This window comes from Oreochromis aureus, linkage group 3, assembly GCF_013358895.1.
Source record: "Oreochromis aureus strain Israel breed Guangdong linkage group 3, ZZ_aureus, whole genome shotgun sequence".
In the NCBI taxonomy this organism is placed as follows: domain Eukaryota; kingdom Metazoa; phylum Chordata; class Actinopteri; order Cichliformes; family Cichlidae; genus Oreochromis; species Oreochromis aureus.
Window position 1 is genome coordinate 120969662 of NC_052944.1, and position 6332 is coordinate 120975993.

General features: G+C 41.8%; 1 long non-coding RNA gene across 1 annotated transcript; it reads right to left on the reverse strand.

Annotated features, from left to right (window-relative positions):
* Window positions 1-3360: 3360 nt before the first annotated feature.
* LOC120433608 lies at window positions 3361-6059 on the reverse strand. Its single transcript, XR_005608664.1, has 3 exons — window positions 5890-6059; window positions 4082-4255; window positions 3361-3396 (listed from the first exon to the last, which is right to left on the reverse strand). It is a non-coding gene; the product is annotated as an uncharacterized LOC120433608 (long non-coding RNA).
* Between the last annotated feature and the right edge of the window lie 273 nt (window positions 6060-6332).

Sequence of the window (6332 nt, forward strand, 5' to 3'; positions counted from 1 at the left end):
CTTCCTTTTATACTCTACCTATTCGGGTGAGCATCCGGACTAGCCCGAGTATGGGTGTTAACTAATCAAAATTAAAGCATTAACGTACAATAACATTAGAGCACGTAACAAACATACACATATTTCCAAAATACGTACTATAAACAAATCAATAACATATGCTTCAACCGTTACTATCTAACCATACTCCCCTAACCCGGCACACTGGTCTGCTCCAGGAGCTCTTAAGCAGGTGATTGAGCCGCTTCCACATCCTGCAAGAAGCAACCGGGACAGGTGACTACTTTTACAAATTCTCTTTTCACATAGGTTACCGACAAATGATTAAATGTAAGCAGCTCTAACTTTGGCTCTTTTCTGACACAGGTAGGATGGACTCGCTTCACCTTTACAAGCTGTCAATTTAATCCTACATGAAAAAACCTAATAAAGAATTCATGAGAACTAGTGTGTTGTCTTTATTGTATTATTTTTAATTCCCAATCAATCAATTAATTAATAAAAATGCAAACTAGGTAATTCTTAACGCTTGTTACGTATGTATTCAAGTGAGGCTTGAATTTTGTTCATAAGGTTAATTATTAGAGTTGCCAATCCTCCCGTAAAAAACAGAATCGTCTGGTATTCAGAGAAAATATTACGCGTTTCGTACTGAGGTGAAAAGGAACACAGTTTGTCCCGGACTTCAGCTACAATGAAAAAGACACAAAGCTGAAGCTGCACAGCTGCCTCTTCTTCTCTCATTCTCTCCTCTCCTGTTTCTACTTCAATCACGAAACTGATCAATGATCAGCTGATCGGCTTTTCTCTCTTGTTTATTTATCGCCCACTTTGCGCCAGAAAGAGGAAACCAGCGGATGTCGCGTTAAACAACAGCAGCACGTTTAAGCTTGATCAGCTGTTGTTAGAATTTATTTAATATTAATTTCTAGTATCAGCTGATGTTTGCTGGAGCCACAGCTGTAAAGCTGCTGGTCATGATGTCGGTTTGGTTATCTGGTGAGAGGGAAACATGAAGATGAAATCAGGAGATGTCCTTACTGAATCATCAGAGCTGAACAGGTGATGGAGAAACAGGTTTACCTTTTAGGTGACATGAATGAGTTGAAGGGAAGTTATGAGCTGTTTCTGAGAGACAAATAACACCAGGATCCTTTTCTATGTAGCTGACAGCTGGTAACTGTGCAGGGGCGGATCTAGCAAAGTTTTGCCAGGGGGCCAGGTAGCATTAACAGGGAAAGGGGGGGACAAGGAAATACTTTTCTTTATTATTCTCATTTAAAATGTCTCGCTTTAAAAAAAAATAATTATCTGAGTCTTACAACAAACGATTGATAGATTGATACATATATACCATCAGAACAGTGTACATCACTGTCACAACAGTGTTTGTTTTCATTCAAAGGCTTTATGATTTTTCTTATAATGGTGGGCCTGTCTCTAGCCAAAATGCCCGGGACGATTGTTTTGTCCCAGTCCAGCTCTGTATGCAGCTCATCTGCAGTCTGGTGTTACCTACATCTTCCTATTCAGAAGGCAGAATTTCCAAGTTCTGAGTACAATCGAAAGCACCACGACTGCAGTTTTTGTGTTGGATGTAAAAAGCAGGCTAGAATCATGGCGGCGGTCAACGACGGTCCAGGCGTGGGATTTCTCTCGTGGAAATGTGCACATTATTTTTTCCTTTCTATTGGTAGGTGGCACAGTGCACTTGTGGCAAGTAAGCAAGATAGAAGACTGGCAATCTTACTGGGTATCCAGTTACGGAAGCAACACATTAACAAGAGAAGTAAACCAAAGTTACTTTCCCTAGTAACTACTTACTCTGAAAGTAACGAGTAACTTGAAGTAACTGAGTTACTTTTGATACTAGTAACTAGTAATGTAACTAAGTTACTAATTTAAAGTAACTTACCCAACACTGCTGAGGAGCAGTAAGTAACACTCAGCTTAAGGACTGATGAAGAGTCTGAGGACAGAGAGTTTGGGCTCATTACTCATTCTGATAACATCTCCCCCTCTCATTCAATAAAGAAACACTGCAAGAAGCTGCTGTTAGCTCTTAGATTTAGTGCACTTTACAGCACATTTCATGCTGCAAACATGAGGAATTCACTCTTTGAAATGTTCTCCTCCTGAAAGAGAAACAAATACATGTCCCACAAGGCCGGCCTCCAAAATCTCCATCCACGCTTTTCAGTCCCAAAGCTGAGCCTGCTCCTCTTTAAGAAATCCTGACAGCAGCGCACACGCACACTGTGTCTGTGATGGTGTCACAAACACACACCTGCAGAGTCCAGTGTGCTGTAAGCAGGAAACAACAAAGAGGCCATGTGACTTTGACCTCTGGGTAAATACAAAAACACATGAAGGGGGAAATTATCTCTAGGGTCCTCTGCTGGACATGAGAGGAACTGCAAGGATCGGCTTCATTTTTGTGCCTGTTGTTTTTGTCTTTATCCTTTCACTGAGCTCATTTTGACTTATTTCACTTTTCAGGACATCAGCAACCTGCTCTTAAATATAATGAAACCAAAGGGTGCTCACCTAAAGTGGTGACTGTGTTGATCATGTGACCCACAGCCTCACAGTCTGTGATGTCATCCTGTCTCACTTCAAGAGCTCAAACAGGCTGATATGACTGTGTGAACCAAAAAGGTCAGAGCAGCACTTTGCCCTCCACTGTTTACACACCGCTTACCTTCAGAGTGTGTGAGCTTTAATGGGGAAGCTGCTGTGCTGGGTGACTAATGTGAGGTGGAGGCAGACGCTGGAGGTCTGGATCGGATCCACATAACAGAAAAGCAGAAACAGCTTCAGTCCGAGTCATTCCTTTGATTCCAATCAGCACATTTATTGATCATTAGTATCCACATTAAACATTAAGCACTGATTCATCCACTGAGGCTCAAACTGCACAGACACATGAAAACATGATATTTATTATTCAAAGGTGTTTGAAAGCCTTTCCAGGTGAGTTTGTTCCAGCAGGATCTGAAGCCAGAGTCAGACAGAGACTGTGCAGAGACTGTAGAAGGACAGAGCAGCAGCAGAGCAGTCCAGATACACTGATGATCCTCTGTCAGATCCAGAGGGACACACAGGGATGATGCTGGACTCTACATTGTGTCTGACAGTGGAGCTGTTCTCAGAGCAGTTCACTCTGCAGCACTGACAGTCATCTGCACTTCATTCCTCTGTCAGTCACTGCTGGATGAAGCTCTCCTCTCCACCTCCCAGTAACATGGCCCAGTCAGAGCGTCTCTACACACAAGCTGCTGCTGCTTCAACCTCTCTGGATCATCAGGACACAGCTCCTCCTCTCTCACACACACACACACACACACACACACACACACACACACACACAGTCCTGTTTACCATCATCACCTCCACCTGCAGAGAGAAGGAGGAAGAGCAGAGGAGATAAACGAGTGTTTCCAGAGACTCTTCATCAGCTGTCAGTCAGTGATGCAGCACATCCAGTATAAAGAGCAGCAGGGACTTCAGTGCTGGGACTGTACTAGGACTCATTGTTGCTTCACTTTTTCTAATCTTTGGATTTTTATTGAAGTTGATGAAAATGTTTTTCCCTCCTAGTTTGAGTTTGGACTTTCATTCATTAGAAGAACCTTGGTGTGTCCACTCTGAGCTCTGTAGGAACCCCAACAACAAGCCCAACAATCCAGATGGACGCTTCCAGCTGTTAACTGGAGGAATTCCATCCAAACATCTGCTCTCACTAAATTCTTCCTCACCTACAGACTGTGTTCTTCACTGCTTTAAACTTGGAAATGAATGCAGTCATTGGTCTGCGTGCTGCTTTGTTCAGAGGGCTGATTGGCTGTTGACAGTGTTTGAACAGAGTGTGTCATCTGTTACTATGGTGACCATAAAGGTCACAAAAAGGCAGAAACAGGAAGTGTTTGTGTCCAATCCTGAAGCCTGTCACCATTCTCCTCTCACAGCTTCACTGAGAAGCTGTAGCTTTACAGGAAACACTGGATCTTTGTTTCATACTGACTGTGTTTAGTACAATACTGCTGACAGCACCACCCACTCACTCCATCACTCTACTTACAGCAGATACTCCAGTCTGTAGTCTGGACTCTGCTGAAGATCACACAGCTGCTTCACATCTGGATCCTTCAGGTAGTTTCCACTCAGCTCCAGCTTTCTCAGATGGGAGGGGTTGGACTTCAGCGCTGCTGCCAGATAATCACAGCTGATCTTTGACAAACCACAGTCCCTCAATCTGTATAAAGAACGAAAGATGAAATGACCAAAGATGAATGTGATGCTGACTCAGCAGAAGACTTGGACTCATTGGATTCCAGCTTTGATATCATTGATTTCAATGAAGAGCTTTGTGATTGTAGCAAAGGGCTGGTAGCTCTGAGAGTCCCACTGATGAGGTGTTTGTGTGGAAATCTCTTAGTGGGACCAAAGAGAGAAAAAGCCCTGGTCCTGATGCTGTGGGAGGGAAATGATTGAAGTGTGCTGTGAGGAACTGACTGGGAGATTTTCACACATTTTCCAGTCCTCCTTGGAACAACAGGAAGTTCCCAGCATATGGAAAGAAAGGTTAAGTGTCCTATGGCACTCAGTGATGATGGTGCTGTGGCCCCACCACCTCCACCTCTTTGTAAAGGAACTAACTGTAATCTGAAGCTTCAAATGGAACTAAGACTTCCTCCACTAGGTGGCAGTGTCTGATGAGACAGTGTTAGTGGAGCTGGCATGTACTAAGCAACAGGAAAATGCAGGATTTGGACTGAAATTGGGAAAAGTGGTTAGCACTAGTGCTCTGGGATCCAGGGTGTAATTGGCCGTTTTTGACTTCTTTTGATTTTAGCTCTATATTTCACCTTTAAAAACTGTTTATCTTGCCTTGTTTGGTATCATTATTTTCAGCACAACCTCAAATATCTGAAATTTGAGTTATTTTTTCCATTCTGGCATACTATATTAGCACAATTGATCTAAGTTCAGACAAAAAATTCAAAATCCGAGTAGAAAAATTTTATATTTTTTACTGTAAAACCCACAAACATGTTTAACAAATCATTTTCATAAGTTGAAATGTAACTTATGAATGTTTTTTTTTTTAAACAACCAATTATATCTATTTACAGAACAATCAGGTGTGCTGCATCAAATAAAAAGGCACACACATTATTTGTGCCAGTCCAAAAAAATTATTTGTGTTCAGTATAAGACGGAGGAGAACACCACAGGCCTAAACCCTGCAGGTCTGAAAGCAGGAGGTGCATCAGTCCAGTTTTCCATGTGGAAACAGCGTTTACACTGGAATCTGCCTTTGGTGGCTTTTGAGCAACTGTTACATTCAGCAGTCTAACTGACACAAAATACAAAACAATAACTACACAACAAACTAACTATAGCCTCCAAACATGCTAAACGTCACTAATGTCTCACATATGAAAACTCGCTCTCTTTTGCTCGCCCACTTTCTATCGGGTGTCACTCCTAAAACTTCCCCTTCTCCCTAAACACCCAAGTGTTGCCATATAATTTTTTTTAATGGCTGACATGTTCTAACACCAATAGGGAAGGGGTGTTTTTTCTTTTGCTTTTCACTCGCAAGAGGAGAGTGTTTGCTAACGCTGTCCATAGAAAACGCAGTTTTTACCATTCTTCCTGCTGTAAACTCCACTGTTTTGTTCAGAAAAAAAACATAGCGGGTATTTTTTTGTCATTACAATCTTTAACTAAAACCTATTGGTCAGCATCTTATTAGCTTCATTACACAAAAAACTGATAGAAACTAACAAAATTCATAAAAATGTCCACTCATTCATTCATGTAAGCTATCTAATGCAGCTTTGATCTTCGCAGTCTGGTTTATAAAATTCATTCCTCACTCACCTCAGAGTTTCAAGTGCACATTCTGGACTCGCAAGAAAGCCACACAGCTGCTTCACTCCTGAATCCTGCTGGTTGTTGTAGGTCAAGTGCAGCTCTCTCAGATGGGAGGGGTTGGACTTCAGAGCTGCTGCCAGATAATCACAGCTGATCTCTGACAAACCACAGCCCCTCAATCTGTATGAAGAATGAAAGATGTAAGTTTATTAGACAAAGTGTGAGCTTGAAATCATTCAGTGTTTCATCATCTGTTCAGAGCTGAAGAAGGTTCAGAATGTAGAAGTTTAGAAAATAGAAACTCCAAACAGTTGAAGCCAACAGGAAGCAGCTTCAAACAAACACAACAAGAGAAAAAACTCTGAATGTTTCACATTAAAGTCGTACATTTATCATAAACACATGAAAAAGACTTGAAAAAGTCGTGTTTTCCTTCCAGGAACCACAAG